The 21,463-nt window shown below is 38.5% G+C and overlaps 1 long non-coding RNA gene across 1 annotated transcript in view; it reads right to left on the reverse strand.

The window, feature by feature from the left end:
* The window catches only part of LOC121031479 (uncharacterized), a 238,362-nt gene that overhangs the window by 9,589 nt on the left and 207,310 nt on the right, over positions 1 to 21,463 (reverse strand). The window lies entirely within an intron of this gene.

A 21,463-nucleotide genomic window follows, 5' to 3' on the forward strand; every position in this document is an offset into this window, starting at 1 on the left:
TGTATATACATATATATTTATATATGGATGATTTCTTAGAAGTGAAATTGCCAGTCAAAGGATATGCCTATTTTATATTTTTACAGATATTGAAAATTTGCCTTCCAAAATGGCTCTACCAGTCTACACTGCAAAACACAGTATATAGGAAACCTATTTCCCTGCATTTTGGTTAACACTATTATCTATATGTTTTAGGATTTAGACACCTTGCAAGTATTTTGTTGGTTTCATTTGCATTTTCTTGATGGTTCAACAACATAGGGTAGTTGAACAACTTAGCTTGTGTGTTTGCACTTTTATAGATTATCTTTTTCTTGTTTATTTGTAAAAATTCTTTTTAATAATATGAATTACTTTCCCTGTTATATATATTGCACAGACTTTCTCCAAATGTATTACATCTTTTAAGTTTGCTTATTCCATGATTATTGGGGATATTGTAATTTTTATACCATCAAATCTAAGCCTTCTAGGAAGACTTTACCTATCTCAAGTTGATAAATTGAAATTCTTACATTTTCTTCTAATCAAGAACATTCTTTTAATCCGTTTGAAGGAGGAACTTGTGAGCCCTGCTAGGGTTAGATATTTGACGAGGGGAGACAGGACTCTTGATCAAAATGATGGACTCCACAATTCTGCACTTTACTTGTATAGAAGAGATGCCACGTAAGTTGAATTTCAAAACCAAAAAGTAACAGACTTACTGATTTAAAAAAAAAACCTTACCGTTTGTTATGGGTTGAATTGTGCCACCCTCCCAACACACACATGAGATTCACACACACACACACACACACACACACACACACACACACACACACATTGCAGTCCTAACCTCCAGTACTTCAAAATATGACCTTATTTGGAAATAGGGTCTTTACAGAGATAATCAAGTTAAAATCAGATCATTATGGGTGGGCCCTAACCCAACATGACTTCTATCCTTATAAAAGAGAAAAATTTGGAGACAGACACACACAAGGCAAATGCCTTGTAAACATGAAGGCAGAGATCAGAGTAATGAGTCTTCAAGCCCAGAAGAGAGGCATGGAACAGATCCTTCTCTCATGCCCCTCAGAAGGAAATAATCCGCTGACATCTTGACTTTAGACTTCTAGGCTCCAGGGCTGTGAAACAATTTATTTCTGTTTTTGGAGCTGTGCGGTTTGTGGTACTTTGTTCCAGCCGCCCTAGCACAGGCTACATTGTTCAAATTCCTTCCAAGTGGGTGAGATCTAGGATAGGAATCCTCCCGCCTCCCCATCAGTCAGCCAAGGTGCCCTTGCACACTTGTGCCTGTGATGTTCTTCACTCAAAGTGACACATCTATTTTATTCCTTTCCCTAAACTAGAAGCTGCTCAGGAAAATGCTCTCCTCAGAAGGCAAAATAAAGGCATTCCCACATAAACTCAGATTGAGAAAAGCCATTGCTAACAGGGATCTGCTTAACAAGAAACACTAAAGGAAGGTTTTCAAAATGAAATGAAATTATATTAGTACACTTGAAACTAATATAACACTGTATGTGAATTAGACTTCAATTAAGAAGAGAAGAAGGAAGGAAATGATATCAGATGGTAATTTTTAAAAATATAGTCTCAAAAAGAAATCACCCATCGTGGGGCTCAAACTCATGACCCCAAGATCAAGAATTGCATGCTCTATTGACTGAGCCAGCCAGGCACCCCTCAGATGGCAATTTGAATGCATCTAAAGAAATAAAACGCACAAGTAAAAGTAATTATAATTATACAAGTAAATATATAGAAAGGAAGTATACATATGTTTTTCTTTCATTTTCTTAATTGATTTAAAAGAAAATTGCATGAAACAATAAGTTTCAAACTGTATGGCATACTTGTAGTTTATAAACTTCTAATATATGTAATAATAACAAAAGAAGGGGCCAGGGAACGGAACCATTTGGGAGGAAAGAAAAGACATCAGACAATAATGCAAAACCACAGGAAGAACACTGCAAATAGTCAATATCTGGATTATTATAAAAGGTCCTTTAAATATGTTTTCTCCTTTCTCTTCCTAATTTTTTTTTTTAATTTTTTTTTTCAACGTTTATTTATTTTTGGGACAGAGAGAGACAGAGCATGAACGGGCGAGGGGCAGAGAGAGAGGGAGACACAGAATCGGAAACAGGCTCCAGGCTCTGAGCCATCAGCCCAGAGCCCGACGCGGGGCTCGAACTCACGGACCGTGAGATCGTGACCTGGTTGAAGTCGGACGCTCAACCGACTGCGCCACCCAGGCGCCCCTCTTCCTAATTTTTAAAAAAGAAGATAGTAGAAAGTAAAAATTATAACGCACTATTGTTGGGCTTATAGCATATATAGACATGATATATATGACAGGAATAGCCCAAAGGAGGAGGGAAGAAATTGAGCTACCTTAGAGCAAAGTTTCTGGGTTTTATTGCAATTAAGTTAGCATTAATCTAAAAGCGATTGTAATAAATTAAGACGTACATTGCAGAAACTTCCGGTTTCAGTTTCCACATGGAGGGAGCTTGGAAGTCATCACTCCATTCTAATAACAAGTAAAAAGCTGAACAAACTGAAAAACTATCAACTCTTCTTGGTGAGGAGGCCCCAGGCCAACGGGCCACACACCCTAGACTGGAAAGACAGGCAAATACTACAGGGATTCACTGTTTACTGGAGCAGAGATTCACAAACAGAAACCACCTCAGGAGCCAAAGCCTGATAGGAAAACCTGAATTGTAATTCATGAATTGCTGGAGGCTCAGTGTGGACAAGTCTGAGAATTAAAAACTCCAGGAGGTCCCGGTAACAGGGTGTGCCCACAGTTTTGTAATAGATCTCCAAAGGTTTTCCAAAGTAAATTTCAGAGAAAAATCCCTTTCTGCTTCTGGCAGGTGGTGGCAGGAGGGTTCGGGGGGGGGGGGTGCGGTGGAGGGGGGACTGGCAAGAGCACTCTGTTCTAAAACATTTTTTTAATGTTTATTTATTTTTTTGAGAGAGAGCGCACGCGAGCCAGTGCAAGCAGGGGAGGAGCAGAAAGAGAGGGAGACAAAGAATCAGAAGCAGACTCTAGGTTCTGAACTGTCAACACAGAGCCCAGTGCTGGGCTCAAACCCATAAACTGTGAGGACATGACCTGAGCCAAAGTCAGACCGTTAACTGACTGAGCCACCCAGGCGCTCTGCAAGCATCAAATCAGATACAGCAAGGATGCTGGAATTATCAGGCCAGGAATTTAAAACAACTATAATTTGCTAAAGAACTTAATGGATAGGGGCCCCCCCCGGGTGGCTCAGTTGGTTGAGCATCCCATTTCAGCTCAGGTCACGATCTCACTGCTTGTGGGTTCAAGTCCCGCACTGGGCTCTGTGCTGACAGCTCAGAGCCTGGAGCCTGTTTTGGATTCTTTGTCTCCCTCTCTGCCCCTCTCCTACTCCTTCTCTGTCTCTCAAAAATAAATAAATGTTAAAAAAAATTTTTTTAATGAAAGAACTTAAAAAAAAAAGAACTTAATGGATAAACTAGACTGCACGTAAGAACAGATGGGCAAGGTAAGCAGAGAGATGGAAAGCCTAAGAAAGAACCAAAAAAGGAATGCCAGAGAAGACAAACACTGTATCAGAAATGAAAAATGCCTTTGATGGACTTATTAGTAAATTGGACACAGCTGAGGAAAGACTCTCCGAGCTAGATGGTATATTAATAGAAGCCTTAAAAATTGAAGAGCAAAGAGAAAAAAGACTGAAAAAAAGGAACAGAATGTCCAGCAACTGTGGCAACTACAAAGGTGTGACATACACATAATGGGAATGCCAAGGGTAGAAGAAAGAGAGAAAGGAACAGAAGAAAGATCCATGCAATGAATGAGACCAAAAGAAAAAAGAAAAGACAATCATATGCGCAAAGAAAAAGAAACTCCTGGTTTACAAACAACATAATTGTCTATGCAGTGAATCCTACAGAATCTGTGATTTTAAAAAGCTACTACAGGGGATCCTGGATGACTAGGTCTTAGTTTCAGCTCAGGTGGTTATCTCATGGTTCGATTAGTGAGTTAGAGCCCTACATGTGGCTCTGTGCTGACAGTGCAAAGCCTGCTTGGGATTCTGTGTCTCCCTCTCTCTCTCTCTCTCTCTGCCCCTCCCCCTGCTCGTTCTCTCTCTCTCTCTCTCTCTCTCTCTCAAAAATAAATAAATAAACATTAAAAAACTTTAAAAAATTTTTAAAGCTACTATATAGCTATCAGTGAGTTTGGCAAAGTTACAAGATACAGTCTCAAAATACCAATTGTACTGTGTTTCTATGTTTTAATAATAAACAATCAAAATTGAAATAAAATATAATACATATCATACAGTTTATAATGGCATCAACAAACTAAATTTAGCAGCCAATTTGACAAAAATGTGCTACACTTGTACACTGAAAGATATACAAAAATTTCTGAGGGAAACTTCAGAGCTAAATAAATGTAGAATTATTGTATTCATGGCTTGGAAGACCCATATTAAATGTTAATTCTCTCCAAATTGATTTACATATTCAATGTAATACCAATCAAGATCCTAGCAGAAAGTTTTGTTGATATTGACAAAAGGATTGTAAGCTATGCATGAAAGTTAAAAGGGACTATGTTAGTAAAAACATTTTGAAAGCAATAGCAAATTTAAGGAACCAACACTACTAATATTATTGTTTTTATGAAAATACAATAATTGAGAAACTATGGGATCAATGTAAATGTAGACAAATGTAACCCTGGAACAGAATAAAAGGTCCAGAAATAGGCTCACACATATATGGTCCGTTGATTTTCAGTAAAAGTACCAACAAGTCAATGAGGAAAAAATAATCTTTTTAACAAATCATGCTTAATAGCTTAATAGCATGGTTGGATAGCCATATTCAAAAATATAAACCTTAACCCTTAGCTCACACAATATAAAAAATTGACTCCAAATAGATTATAGAACTAAATGAGAGGGCTAAAACTGTGAACTCCTAGAATAAAACAGCAGGGAAAATCTTAGATACTATGGATTTGGCAAAAATCAATTAATTATGATGCAAAGGATACATGACATAAGATTTTAAAATCTACACAAGTGAAAAATAGAACTACCATATGATCTAGCAATCCCACTTCTGGGTATATGTACAGAGGAATTGAAGTCAGGATGTCAAAGATATCTGTATTCCCATGTTCACTGCAGCATTATTCACAATAGACAAGACACGGAAGTAACCTAAATGTCCATTAACAGATAAATGGATAAAGAAAATGTGGGGGCGCCTGGGTGGTTCAGTCAGTTAGGTGTCCGACTCTTGATCTCAGCTCAGGTCATGATCTCACAGTTTGTGAGTTCGAGCCCTGCATTGGGTTCTGTGCTGACAGTACAGAGCCTGCTTGGGATTCTCTCTCTCTCCCTCTCTCCCGCCCATCCCCCACTCTTGCTCTCTCAAAATGAATAAATAAACTTAAAAAATGTGGTGTTTACATACAGTAGAATATGATTCAGCCTTTAAAACAGAAGAAAACCCTGCCACTTGTGACAAATGGATGAACCTGGAAGACATTATGCTAAATGAAATAAGCCAGACAGAGAAGAACAAACATTACATGATCCCCTTATATAACAAATCTAAAAATCATCGAATTCATAGAGGCAAAGGATAGAATAGTGGTTGCTACGGGCTGGAGGAAGCAGGAGTGGGGAGATGTTGGTCAAAGGGCACAAGGTTTCAAATATACAAGATAAATATGTCATAGAGATCTACTGCAGAGCACAGTGCCTATAGCTAACAATATTATATTGTATACTTTAAAATTTGCTAAGAGAGTAGACCTCTGTTTAGTGTTTCTATCACAAAAAAATAAAATAAAAATTTAAAAATAGAGAGCAGGAGGAAACTTTTGTAGGTATGGATATATCTATGGCATTGATTGTAAGGATAGTTTCGTGAATATAGATTTATCTCCAAACTCACCCAGTTGTATACATTAAACACATTTAGCATTTTGTATGTCAATCATACCTCAATAAAGTGGGTTTAAAAAAATCAGTACCGTGGACTTCACAATATTAAAAATGTTTTCTCTTTAGGGATGCCCAGATGGCTTAGTTGGTTAAGCATCCAACTGTTGTTTTTGGCTCAGGCCATGCTCTCACGGTTCATGAGATTAAGCCCCACATTGGGTTCTGTGCTTACAGTACGGAGTCGGCTTGGAATTCCCTCTCTGCCCCTCCCTCGTGCATGCACACACACACACACACACACACACACACACACACACTCTCTCTCTCTCTCTCTCTCTCTCTCTCTCAAAAATAAATAAACTTAAAAAAATGTTTGTTCTTTAAAAGACATTGTTAGGAAAACAGAAAACAGAAGCCATAGCCTAGGAGAAAATCTTTGCAAAACATATACCTAAAAGCAGACCTATATCTAGAATATATATTTTAAAAGCTCTCAGAACTTAATAAGGACAGTCCATTTTTTTTAATGGGTTAAGGATTTGAACAAACACTTAACCAAACCAAACAAAAACCCTATGTATAGTAAATAAACACGTGGAAAAAATGCTAGCATCATTATTCTTAAGGAAAATGCAGATTAAAATGACAGGATACCACTACATACTTACTAGAATGGCTAAAATATAAGTGACAGACCATACCAAGTATTGGTGAAATCTTGGAGAAACTGGAACTCTTACACTGTTGGGAATGTAAATGGTACAATCACTGAGAAAGCAGTTTCACCATTTATTAACAAGTTAAACATGAACCCACCATTTAGCCTAGCAATTACACTTCTGGGTTCTAACCCAAAAGAAATTACAGTTTATGTCTATATAAACAATTATAAGTGAATCTTCACAATTGTTTGGAAAACGGTAATTGGAAATAACCAAGAAGTCCATCAACAGGTGAATGGATAAATCCATTGTGGTATAGCTACACAATGGAATACCAGTCAACAATGAAAATGAATCAGTTACCAATAAATGTAACAACATGGATGAATCTCAAAAGAAATATGCCAAAAGACACCAGATGAGAGAATACACACTCTATGATTCTATTTACATAAAATTCTAGAAAATGCAAGCCCTTTTAGTAAGAGAAGGCAGACCACTGATTGCCTGGGGCTGAATAGGGGTTGGAGTGAAGTGCCAGGAAAGTATACCAGAGGGGTTAAAAAGGAGCACGATGAATAGGGTCACAAGGTGGGGGGGGATCTGAGGAGGTGCATATACTCAGTATGTTGATTGTGATGATGATTTCACATTTGGACGGGTGAAGCAGAGCAGAGACTCAGTGTTTTAGAAGATAAAATTATGGAGAATAATGTAGCAGAAAAAAGAGGGAAACAAAGGCAAAAGATCAAGATCCAAGACTTAGAGAGCTCAGTGACTTATGATTTCACATTTGTATGCCCATGTCAAAAATTATCAAATTGTAAATTTTAAATATATGCTGTTTATTATGTCAAGTATGCCTCAATAAAGCAGTTTTTTGAAAGACCTAAATCAAAAGCAGGCAGAACTAAATGTTGAAAACCAATTGATCAGTGTTATAGAGAGCAGAATTTTTCATTTTCCTTTTATTACAAGGGGAAACTGTTTCAAGCATCAAAGGTAACAGGATATTTTCTATATCTAATAATAAATACCATACCTGGTGTAATAAATAACTGTACCTCATATATATAAATTAATTTTGGAAGTCCTCCATTATTCAATATTTCTCAGTCTGGCCAAAAGGTGGCAGTGTTTAAAAAGTGTTTGAGTTCAGGTTTGTGCAGCGCTGGAAGAACAGGAAAACAAGTCTGGTCTCTGGCTCAGTCTCCTCCCACCCATGAGAGACCCCTGAGCTAAAGTAAACTGTGCTGTGAAAGCTCGTATGACAACACCTGATCGGATTGTGTTTTCTGATGAACCAAAGGATGGAGACTCTCCTCCAAGTACTCATAGGAATATTAGAGTTGCAAGTGGCCTGTAAGTATACGATTCATCTAAGAGAGTCAGGGGATGGTGACAGCTCCCGGAGGGCAGGAATTGAGTCCTCTTCTTGTCCCGGGTAGGCCCATTTGAGAGCCAGTTACATGTTGGAAAGATAGACAATATTCTATGTTGATGTGATAACGTTGTTCCTGGGGGGAGGTGAAGAGCTCGGCGGAGAAAAACCATCCCTACTGGGGTCATGATGATCTTACGCCGGTCTTCTGTATTTTCTTTATATTGTCTCTTTGAACAGGGGTCAGTAGCCAAGAACTGGAGCAGAGTCCACGTTCCCTGATCATCCAAGAGGGAGAAGATTTCACCATAAACTGCAGTTCATCAAAGACTTTCTATACCCTGGGATGGTACAGGCAAAAAAATGGTGAAGGTCTAAGCTCCTTGATGATGTTACAGAAAAGTGGGGAAGAAAAGAGTCATGAAAAAATTACTGCTAAGTTGGATGAGAAAAAGCAGCAAACTTCCCTGCATATCACAGCCTCCCAGCCCAGCCACTCAGGCGTCTATCTCTGTGCAGGAGATACACTGTGATCTCCAGACCTGTGCAGGCTGTCCCCAAACATGCAGCTGGGCCACAGATGCTCTGTTGACACAGGGCTCCGAAGGGGTGACTGGACACTTGCCAAGATGAGAAGCCTTAGGAAGATGCCGTAGTCTCATTGCAAAACAAAACCAAAAACAAAACAAAGAAACAAAAGCAAAAATTCCAACAAAAAAATAAAAAACAAAAACACACACAAGAAGAAGAAAGTTCTGGAGTGAGAGTAGGGGAAGCTCTACCTTGATTCCCTAATTTCATTTGATTTTCTGTCTAGGTAATTCGTACTTTTTAGTAGATAGAACCTCAAACTGGGATAAGAATGGCATGGATAGGGGCGCCTGGGTGGCGCAGTCGGTTAAGCGTCTGACTTCAGCCAGGTCACGATCTCGCGGTCCGTGAGTTCGAGCCCCGCGTCAGGCTCTGGGCTGATGGCTTGGAGCCTGTTTCCGATTCTGTGTCTCCCTCTCTCTCTGCCCCTCCCCCATTCATGCTCTGTCTCTCTCTGTCCCAAAAATAAATAAAAAACGTTGAAAACAAACAAAAAAAAAATTAAAAAAAAAAAAAGAATGGCATGGATTTCAGTGATTTTTGCAATAACTGTGCACAAACCTTGTGCCTTTAGTGTCCCAAGGAAACTCTTTCCCTTCTGCTACTCACTCAGCTTATTAACAGAAAGAAATTCTGAGTCATTTAGGAGATTCCTTGTGGCATTGTAGGCCTATACCATGAGAATCAGGGCAGCAATATTGTCGCACTGGGAGGAGTCAGGGGCAATATTTTTTTCCTAAGTTTATATTACAAATATAGAGATAGACAAATGGATGGATAGATAAATGACAGAGAGACCGAAAACCGTTCTCAGACTGCCCCTCTCTTCTCCAACAATAGGGCCTCACCCGTTCTCACTGCCCATTGGCTGCAGTCCCTCACTCTGATGTAGTTTCAAAAAGAAACAAATTATATTTCCTCCTTGCAGCAGCGTTCATCTTACAGACATTTTTCCCACTTGTCTTATCCATTGTCTTTGATAAAAGATGTGCACTTAAGGCCAGATGCGCATGCAGAGATTTTGTCCTTAGTTTTTCCCCATCCCCACACCTTTATGAACCTCCCTCCTGTCAGCCACTCCTGCTTTTCCCCAAACTCCTAATGTACTCTGCGACCTTTTAACACCCTTTTGCCCACCCAAAGCCTAATGTTCCCAGTCACCAAATTGCTTTCCAAAATCTTCTCCCACTTTATTGATTCCATATCCATTTCCCAGCTCAGTCTCCAAAATGAAGTTGGTCTGTAACCTAACATCTCAGTGCAACATTCTACATTAGCTCTCCCTGGATTGCTTGTATTTGAAAAGGGAACATTGGAGGAGATTCAAAGGGAGTCACCTCCAATGGTGCCCTTTCTCTTAGGGTGACTGTTGGAGAGAAAGGAGATTTTGTGTCAAATGCTGTTTCCCACACTGCTAAACCATGGTGTACCCATCTGGGGTGGCTCCCGTGGGCAAGGGTACAGGCACCACACTGCAAAAAAATTTTTTTTAAATATGTTATTATTCAAATTTTCTTAGAAGGATAATATAATCCAGAAAAGAAAAAGAACAGAGATTCTATTGCTTGACACTACACACAGTAATTTGTAGTATCTCTTATCTAAGATAGACACAATCTACGTACAATCATTGTGATAGATGTGTGCAACACACAACATGGAAAGAACCATGGCCATTTAGATTCAATACCATAAAAGGCATAGAATGACAGATATTATTATATGCATTTTACTCATGGGAAAGCTGAGTGAGAGAAGATATTAGCATCAATGAATGCTTTTGAAAACTGGAATTCTAGGGGAACACATTGGACGCCACAGCCACTCCAGAGACATAGAGGCCACTCGCCTATCACGTGATGAATCCTTACCTTGCCTGCTTCCTTTTAGTAGGTGCCCCTGAACAAATTTTCTGAAGCCAGAAGGCAGGTTGTGCTCTGCATTCTGTAAAATGCATATCAGAAAATGATGGAGATGAGATGTGGTATATACACTTGGAAATCAAAAAGAATGAAATCTTGCCATTTGCAACGATGTGGATGGAACTACAGTGTATTATGCTAAGTGAAATAAGTTAGGCAGCGGAAGACCAATATATGATTTCACTCATATGTGGAATCTAAGAAGCAAAACAGATGAACATAGGGGAAGGGAACCAAAAACAAGATAAAAATAGAGAGGGAGGCAAAGCATAAGAGACTCTTAAATACAGAGAACAAACTGAGGGTTAATGCAGGGGAGATGGGTGGGGGATGGACTAAATGGGTGATGTACTTGGAGGGCATTTGTTGGGATGAGCACTGGGTGTGGTATGTAAGTGATGAATCACCAAATTCTACTCCTGACACCAATACTACACTGTATGTTAACTAATTTGAATCTAAACTTAAAAAAATTAAAAAATGATGGACACTGGGTTACTCTGCTCCTGACCCCACCAGGTAACTGAGTTAGACCTTTTTTGAGTCTCAAATCTCTCCACTGGGACAATGTATGCAGCCTATGTATCAGTGTCCTTCACTTAAAAATGGTGGCTTCTCATATTTACTTTAGTTTATTTTATTTTTCTGGGGTTCCTGATTGGTATCTTTTTTCTCCTCCAACTTTAAATAGTAATAATCTACCCTTTTTTGGCAGGGTTTTCATTCTGCACAAGCTCACTAAAGCCATCTGCTGTGCTTGATTTTCTGGCAGAGTCATTCTAGTTAGAAAATTATCTGAACAATTAAATTAGAATACATAGCAACTGTATTTCTTAGGTTGTAGTTTGCACACTTAAGACATATATGGGTCCTCTCATTAACCTCAGTGTTTTTGAAAGTTTTCCTACAAATTCCTGCTAACAGCTAGGAGAGTGAGGCTGTATGCTCATAGGCCTGTGAGATGTTGTCTACTATAGAGATGATATCTCTTTGAAATCTCATGTTCTGTCTTTAAAATTCATGTGTCACATTCTATTCCGTAATATGCCCTCATTTGTTTCAAAATACAAAAAAAAAAAAAAAAAAAAAAAAAAGCTTTAAATTCAGGATCCAGAAAAGTATGACATGTTTATCCCAGTGCTTACTGTCACCCTTCATACACTGCTACCTGGCCTGTTCTCTGTTAGGGGACATAAATATTCTGCCAGCAATCTCAAGAAAATGGGGGTGCTTTCAAGCCCTAAGACATCAGGGCTTCATGGAGAACTGGAACAGTGGCTCATCATCAGGGAGACTGCAACAGCCACCTTGATGATTACAAGGGGGCAGTAGATCTAGTGATAAACTTGACCTGTCCTCTTTATGCCTCCCACATATCATTAAAGATTACCAGATTAATGCAAATTTGTTTTTATCTAAAAGGAGATGTCCTGGTTTTTTGTTTATTCTGTTTGCTTTGTTTCTTTTTTAAAAAATGCATTACTTTAACAAAATATTGCAGCGTCACTAAAAAGCAAGAAAGGGCACCTGGCTGGCTCAACTGGTAGGGCTTGTGACTCCTGATCTCAGAGTTGTAAATTCAAGCCACACATTGGGTATAGAGAAGAAAGGAAAGAAAGAAAGAAAGAAAGAAAGAAAGAAAGAAAGAAAGAAAGAAAGGAAGAAAGGAAGAAAGAAAGGAAAGGAAAGGGAGAAAAAAGAGAATGTTAGGTTGCCAGTATTTTTGCTTTAGGAAAAGGAATAGAGAAGAAACAAGGTAAATATACACACAGAAGTAACCCTCTGGCAAACCCCGACCTACAATTAGCATTGACCCTAAAAAAGGCCTGCTTTCCTAAGTCTAAGAAGCACAATGGGATAGAAAATGAATGCCCTGGTCAGAACAAGGTAGGAAGCTCATTTATGTAAATCAGGATAGAAGCTACAAGGTGTTCCTCAGGCACTCAGCCCAGATCCTCGGCATTTGAAACTCCAAGTTGTCAGATCATTTTTTTTTCTTAAAGACAAAACTTCCCCTCTAAAATTCCATTCTATAAAAATGAGCCTTTGCTATTATTCAAAGTTTTATTTTCTTCTTTTAAAAAAGTCAGAATGTTCACCCTACTCTGTCAGTAAGCAACGGTAACCTTTTTCCTGCATTGTCACTGTCAGGGTCCTTTTCTCTTTTCGTTCTCATCTCTGCCTTTCATGTTAAGGTAATCTTGTCAAATGCCCTGTGATCCCAGATGCTCATTCATACTTAGTGGGATATGAACGTGGGATCTGAGCAAAGGAGGTGGCTCTGGTTCCTCTGTTTTTCAGTATTTGCCTCATTTAGTTCTCAATTGAACTTGGTATCCCAGAGTCTTATATGCCTCTTTAGTCAATATCTTTAGAAAAAAATAGGGTTGTTTTTTTTTTTCTCCATGAAAGCAGGTGGAAAGGAGTGGACATCTGACTTTTCCAGGTCAGGATGGGAGATCTGAGAGTATAACTTGATACTTTATACTTTATACCTGGTACATTCTGTTTAAAGTTCCCTTACCTTGCACCCCTCACTCTGATCTTCTGAAGTATCAAGTGCCCAAATTCTTGAGATTTTCAGAGCACCTGGGTTTTTGTTGGCATTGCCCTTTGTGGGCCCTTAGGATTCAACTTGCTTCAGTCAGCTAAACCAGTTACCAGTTATCTGTTCACAATCAGTTCCCTAAACGTCTTACAGGCCGTCATCATCTCTTGTCTCTGTTCTATATGTCCTTTGAGGTTCATGACTTTTAAAAGAATGTTTACTCTCAGTGGTTTCCGAGAAAGGCACAGAGAAAAAAATATGTCTCCGATTCACCGTGCTTAATCATAAATCCAGCTCTCACTGATTTTCCAGGGAGATATTATAAGGTGCCCAGGTGCAGAGTTCCTGTCTGTCTTGTTCATATCTCTGTATTTCCCCAGCAGATAGTGGGTACTCATAAGGGTTCATCAAATGAATGGGAGAAATAGAATTATTTTTACAACTCTCCAATAGTGGCATGAAAGAACAGCAATCCAGTGACAAGTCATAAGGGGGCGGTGTCTCCATTCAGACTTAACCTTCAAGATCAGCTCCAAACTCAGAGAAACCTCCAGTTAGAGATCAGATTGGCTGAAACACAGAACAGATATTTTAACATCACGGTGGTATTTATAGCGTTACACGAAGCTCAGAGGAGTTTCTTGAAGCAAAAACCCTTTTAGGAAATAATTCTTTGCTGAACGACTTGTGATAAGGATGCTCCTCAAAGGTTCATTAATATTCTTGTGGATGCAGCTGACATGTGAGTCTTGGGGGTTTCTGAGTCTCACACAGAGAATTCTAAAGAGGTGGAAATTCTGTGAAGGCAAAAGGTGATGTTTTAGTCAGGTCTATGAAAAGAGAAGCAGAAGGAGAAAAGCTAGACAGGGAGGGAGGAAAGAAAAAAAGCACAGCGGTAAAGCTGGGAGTTAGGGAAGAGTGCCCATCACAGCTCCAACGAAAATGACCTAAAAATGATTTTGAATACCTTCTTTTGTCTTTCTAAACAGGGGTGGATGGCCAGCAGGTGAATCAGAGTCCTCAGTCTGTGTCTGTTCTGGAAGGAGAGGATGTCTCCATGAACTGCAATTCCTCAAGTACAATCAACACCTTACTATGGTTCAAGCAGGATCCTGGGGAAGGCCTTGTCCTACTGATAGCCTCATATAAGGCTGGTGAAGTGACCAGAAGTGGAAAACTGACTGCTCAGTTGGGCGCAACGAGAATGGACAGCTTCTTGAACATCTCAGCCTCTGAGACTAAACATGCAGGCACCTACTTCTGCAGTGTGCAGCACTGTGCTCCCCGAGCACCTGCAACCTGCACACAAACTTGCAGCTGGAACCCTACTCACTATGCTGCCTCGAGCTGCTGCTCCTCTTGGCATGAAATATGATCATACACACAACCTATGTGCCCTGCTCTCCCATTACTGCAAACTCTCATGGGGCATTGGTGGTTCAGTGGTAGAATTCTCACCTGCCATTACTGCAAACTCTCATGTATTCAAGGCTTTATCTTCTAAAGATTGTGCTCTTTGCTTAATGAACACAACTCCTTTTTAATATGTAGAGAGATTTATTTACTTATTTTGTCAGTACGTAAGCAGAAATGATCAGTACAAAATCACAGTAGAAGATTTAACACATCTCTCTTTAAAAATGGATAGATATCAGTGGAGGAGAATTGAGAGTTCAGGAGTAAACCCAGACATCCGTGGGCAAATGATTTTTAACAAGGGTGCTAAGACCATCCAATGGGGAAATGGTGCTGGGACTACTGGATAGCCACGTGCAAAAGAATATACACCTATTCAAATATTAACTCAAACTGGGGCACTGGGTGGCTCAGTCAGTTGAGCATCCAGACTCTTGATTTTGGTTCAGGTCATGGTCTCATGGTTTCATGGGTTCGATGCTTGCATCTGGCTCTGTGCTGATGGCGAAGATTTTCTCTGTCTCCCTCTCTCTCTGCCTCTCCCTCACTCATGTTCTCTCTGGTTCTTTCAAAATAAATAAATGAAAACTGAAAAAAAATTTCAAGTGGATCAAAGATCTAAATGTAAGAGCCAAAACTATAAGCTCTCAGAAGAAAATACAGGCAAAATTTTGGTGATCCTGGACTATGCAACCATTTCTTAGACATGATATCAAAAGCACAGCAACCAAGGAAAAAAATAAACTGCACTTTATCTTTTGTCAGAGACCACAAAGTTTTCCACCAATGAAAATGAAAAGACAAGCCACAGAATGGAAAACTATATTTGCAAGTCATATATCTGATAAGGACACAGTATTGAGAATATATAAAAAATAACTTACAACTCAACAATAAAAAGGCAAATACCAATTTTAAAATGGGCAAGGGATTTGCACATAATGGAATATTACTCAGCCATAAAAAAAGAATGATATCTTGCCATTTGCAACAACACGGATGGATCTAGAGGGTATAATGCTAAATAAAATAAGTCAGTCAGAGAAAAGCAAATACCGTATGATTTCTCTCATATGTAGAATTTAAGAAATAAAACAAATGAACAAAGAAAAAAGAGACAAACCAAAACACAGACTCTTAACTATAGAGAACAAACTGATAGTTACCACTGGGAAGGTGGATGGGGATGGGTGAAATAATTGAAGGGGATTAAGAGTACACTCATCATGATGAGCACTGAGTAATGTATAGAATTGTTGAATCACTCTATTGTAAACCTGAAATTAATATAACATTGTATGTTAATAATACTGGAATTAATTTTTTCTTATTTTTCTAAATTGTTATTTATTTTTGAGAGAGAGAGACAGAATGTGAGCAGGGGAGGGGCAGAGAGAAAGAGGAAGACACAGAATCTGAAGTAGGCTCCAGGTTCTGTGCTGTCAGCACAGAGTCCGATGTGGGGCTTGAACACACGAACTGTGAGATTATGACCTGAGCTGAACTCAGACACTTAACCGACTGAGCCACCCAGGCACCCCTGGAATTAAATTTTAAAAAAGCATAAAATAATTTAAAATAAATAAAAAATAAATGAACCAATTAAGACACTTAAGAAAGGGAAATTAAAAAGAAATTTCATTTATGAAAATAACTGAAAAATTTTAAATTAAAAATATGGACAAATATAAACTAATCATGAATATGTAACATAAAATACTATGAGTAAAGTTTATCTTAGAAATGTGTGGAAGGCTTAACATTAGGAAAATCTATTCATATAATTCCAACATTAGCAGATTAAAGGAGAAAAATGATGAGTATCTCAATGGGTAGTACTTTGATTTTTTATTATTATTTTTTATTTCAGAGAAAGAACGTGCATGCGAGTAGTGGCGGAAGGGCAGAGGAAGAGAGAGAGAATCTTAAGCAGGCTCCACACTCTGCATGGGGTCCTCTGCAGGGCTTGATCCCATGACCCTGGGATCATGACCTGAGCCGAAATCAAGAGTTGCTGCCTCCACCGACTAAGCTACCCAGGTGCCCCAATAGTATTTTTAAATTAATGTTTTATTATGGACATCTCCAAACAAGCACAAAAGAAAGAATAATATCATAAATATGTACTCATCACCTGAATTCAACAATGATAAATTATCACTCTATGACCAATCTTTTTCATCCATATTCCTTTTTTCTGACCCTTACCCAGCTGAATTATTTTAAAGCAAATTCTAAACGTTAGTCATTCCATCCATAAATAATTCAAAATACATCCCTTGGGATAGGTCCGTATTTTTAACATAATCAGAATTACATGATCACATCTAAAATATGTAGCAGTATTATTTGTTTATTAAAGAATACCTTGATAATACTGATTCTTTGAGATTTGTGCAAATATACATTATAGTCTAATATTTTGTTATTTTTTATTATCTGCATGTGCTTGAGAAGAAATATCCTCTCATTTTTTGTGCAGAGTTCTATATATGTCTATTAAATCAACTCTGTGTGGGTCTTTTGTATAATAAATAACATTTTGTCTCCTTGTCCTGTCAGTAATTGATAGAGATATATTGAAATATCACTATAAGTGAATTTTTCAATTTCTACCATTCCATCAATTTTTGCTTTATGTATTTAATATTAAATACATGGAAGTTAAGAATCATTCCATCATACTGGAATTAAGTAAACTTTCATTATTGACTAAAGACCTTCTTTATCCCTAAAAATATTTCTTGCCTTAAAGTATTTTTTTCCATTATTAACATAGATTCATAAGTTTTTTTTTTTTTTAGTTAGGATTTCCCTGCACATATTTTTCCATCTTTTACTTTCAAACTTCATTGACTCCTATGCTTAAGATGGTCTCTTTGAAAAAGATGTGACTAGATTCTGGCTTTGTATCAATCTTACAATCTCTACTTTTTAATGGGTGAGTTAGTTCTATTTACATTTTTTATAATTTTTCAGAATTAAGACTTGATTCCACCATCTTAACATATTCTTCTTTTTTTAATATTTTTTTTTATTTTTTATTTAAAAAAAAAATTTTTTTTCAACGTTTATTTATTTTTGCGACAGAGAGAGACAGAGCATGAACGGGGGAGGGGCAAAGAGAGAGGGAGACACAGAATCGGAAACAGGCTCCAGGCTCCGAGCCATCAGCCCAGAGCCCGACGCGGGGCTCGAACTCACGGACCGCGAGATCGTGACCTGGCTGAAGTCGGACACTTAACCGACTGCGCCACCCAGGCGCCCCTTAATATTTTTTTAAGTTTTTTATTTTTGAGAGAGAGAGACACACATAATCTGAAGCAGGCCCCAGGCTCCAGGCTCTGAGCTGTCAACACAGAGCCCGATGCGGGGATTGAACTCATGACCTGTGGGATCATGACTTGAGCCGAAGTTGGACTGCTTAACCAACTGAGCCACCCAGGATCCCCTTAAAGTATTCTTTATATTTGTTTTCTCCTTTTCCCCCTTTTGCATGTGGGGAAGTGATTCAATTTGTGTCTTCTTTTTTGTTATTTTTTTTCTTTTGTTTTTTCTTATCCGATTTCCCCCTCTATTGGTTTGGAAGTTACATGCTCCTTCTAAAAATAATCCTTTAGTATTTATCTTTGAAGATTTACCATGCATACCTAAAATCTAAAGTTAATCTATGGCTTAACCACCTTTCTGAAAAATTTTCAAACTTTAAAATACTATAACTTAAATTGAACTTTACTGGCTTCCATGCTATCATCAGCTGTTTTAGATCATGACTTTAAAAGGAAAAAACATCGCTGGGGCAAGCTGGGTGGCTTAGTAGGTTGAACATCCGACTTTGGCTCAAGTTATGATCTCACAGTTTGTGAGTTCGAGCCTGGCATCAGGCTTCTCTGCTGTCAGCACAGAGCTCGCTTTGGATTCTCCCTCACACTTTCCCTCTCTCTCAAAAATAAACATCTTTTTTAAAAAGGAAAAGAAATTATTAATTATTAATATTGGCTTTTACTGCTGATATTTATTTAGATTATCCCTGTGTTACCAATTCCTTTGCTCACTATCCCTTCTTGCATCTCAGACCTTTCTTCTGAGATTTTACTCCTTCCTGAGGTACATCCCTTAGAATTGAAGTTTTGTTGGGGATACACTTCTGTAGCTTTAGTTTCAACTTCACCCTTAAAGATAGTTTACTTGCAATTCTAGGTTCATAGCTATCTTCTATCAGCACTTTGAAGGTATTTTCCAGTATATCATGCTTCCATTGCTGATTTTAAGGGGTCTGCCTAGGTGTTTTTGCCATTCCTTTGTCAATAGCCTCTTTTATTTTCTGACTGCTTTTAAAACCTTCTCTTTGACTTGGCAGTATTTCTAAAACTTGGTTGTTTATATAAATAACCTGTGCAGGCATCCATTTGGAAGTAAAGGATTATGAACAGGTAAGTACAGTTCATTCCCTCTCTCTTTTTTGTGACCCCTGAATCAGTGTTGATTACAAACATACTCCTGGTGGGGCACCTGGGTGGCTGAGTTGGTTGAGTGTCTGACTTTGGCTCAGGTCATGATCTGACCTGAGTTCAAGCCCGACATCGGGCTCTGTGCTGACAGCTCAGAGCCAGGAGTCCGCTTAAGACTCTGTGTTTCCCTCTCTCTGCCTCTCTCCCGCTCATGATCTATCTCTCTCTCTCAAAAATAAACATTAAAAAAATATCATTTAAAAAACAAACAAACAAACATACTACTGGTAAACATCCCAGTGCAATTTACTAGAATATAAATGAGAGTCTTTTAGGGGCTGCTATGAACTTACTCTGGTGTGTTAGGTTAGAATTGGGGAGTTTTTTTTGTAATGAAGCCTGAAATTAAAGAATTTAGGATTCAGCTGGCTAAAGAATGGAAATTAGTCGTGCAGCCCATCTAGCTAAGTATCCAGAGAGATGTAAGAATTAAAAGAATCCCAAACTGAGGCCCCTGGGTGGCGCAGTTGGTTAAGCGTCCGACCTCAGCCAGGTCATGATCTCACGGTCCGTGAGTTCGAGCCCCGTGTCGGGCTCTGGGCTGATGGCTCAGAGCCTGGAGCCTGTTTCCGATTCTGTGTCTCCCTCTCTCTCTGCCCCTCGCCCGTTCATGCTCTGTCTCTCTCTGTCCCAAAAATAAATAAACGTTGAAAAAAAAATTTTTTTTGAAAAAAAAAAAAAAAGAATCCCAAACTAAATGGTAATGTTGTGCTAAGATTCTTGCCCTTACAGTCACATTACAAAAAAAAAAAAACAAAAACAAAAACAAAACTAGAAGAACCCTAAGTCTAATAAAATTATCAACTAAAAATTCACAATAAACATGATAGTGAGCAGAGAAACTAGGAACTATGTATTCAGCACTCAGTAAATGATTAAATAATTAAACATCTATACTACAGAACACTCCAGTCATTAAAGAAAAGATGAAGTAGAACCTCACATAATGGTGTGGAAATACATTTAACATAGACTGTTCAAGCGACAAACAAATGAGTTACAGAATAACCATAAAATAAAATAAAATTTTATTTCCTTTAAATTTCATTTTCCCTTGATTTGAAAATCTAGCCATTTTGTCTTTTTTCGCTCTCATTCAACCCCTTATGGACTGGGTCATGACAGGTCACCTTGCCTGATAAGGATCGTAAATATCTCATCTTCCCCAGAACTCAAGGAAATAGACTCCATATTTCCTGTTCCTAAAGCATAAAGTTCTGCTTGAATGAATCATGGAGACTCTTCTAGGAGAAACGAATGAATAAAGAAGATAATGAAACTTTTGATGTGAAGGGATAAAGAGGATTTGTAAGGGAAGCCAGGAGATGCTGGAGAGTCAGGAGGAGGGGGACATGCGATGTCAAGGCCCCTGATGCAAGAAAGGAATTAAAAATGGGCAAGAGGCAAGAAGGAGCAGCTGCTAAGACACAGTTTAAGTGCTCAAGAGCCAAGCTAGTTCATGGCCTTCCCCACCCACTAGCCTGCTCTCCAGGTAAGTCTCCAGAAGGCTGATGGCCCCTAAATCCTATTCCAGGTAAATTTTCACACTTCATGCAAGTGGTCACTTCTCTCTCTAGGCAGCAAGAACCCTTTCAGCCCCCAACCACACTTGAATACATTACCTTACAGCACCTTTAGAACAACTCAAGGCCAAATGGTGTCTTGGACACTTAGCAGGATGGTTGGGAGGTTCTCTAGCAACCATGCACCTGGGTGAGAAGGTGGGGTGGATGCCAGAATTGAGTACATTAGATTATCATGCACTGGGACAGTTGGGGGAGGGGCCACTTCTTTCTAAATGTTAAGCTGACGTTCTATCTAGCCATCCCCCCACCATTGCTTAAAGTCTATAATGCTTTAGAAAACTGTACAAAATGAGAAAAGAAAGCAACTTTATTTTGAACAAATCTATGATAGGATACAAAAAAAGAAAGTTTTGGATGGCAACATGTTGGGGGTATAGGGTAGAATTGCAAAGGATTTATATTTTCTGCCTGGTGCTTCCCTGTGGTTCCCAAATGTTCTGCAATGTCCATTTATTTCTTTAATAAATCAGAAAAAATGTATTTTCAAAGAATAAGTAGAAATCATTTTTTAACTTCTAAAGGGGAGAGACTCACATCACGATTTATGTAGGAATACTTTCCCAAAATATATGGATGAATATACCTTAGTAATATACAGTACAAAATGTGTTCCCTAGTGTTGTGTTGTCACCATCTGGAAATGTATTTAGTGCAGGAATTTAAAGAAAATAGAAGTCTATGGGGCACCTGGGTGGCTCATCGATTAAGAGTCCCACTCTTGATCTCAGCTCAGGTCTTGATTTCAGAGTCATTAGTTCAAGCCCCACATTGGACTCTGTACTGAGCATGAAGCCTACTTAAAAAATAAAATAAAATAAAATAAAATAAAATAAAATAAAATAAAATAAAATAAAATAAAATAAAA

The sequence above is a fragment of the Herpailurus yagouaroundi genome, unplaced genomic scaffold (assembly GCF_014898765.1).
Source record: "Herpailurus yagouaroundi ecotype Mexico unplaced genomic scaffold, PumYag 141, whole genome shotgun sequence".
NCBI lineage: Eukaryota > Metazoa > Chordata > Mammalia > Carnivora > Felidae > Herpailurus > Herpailurus yagouaroundi.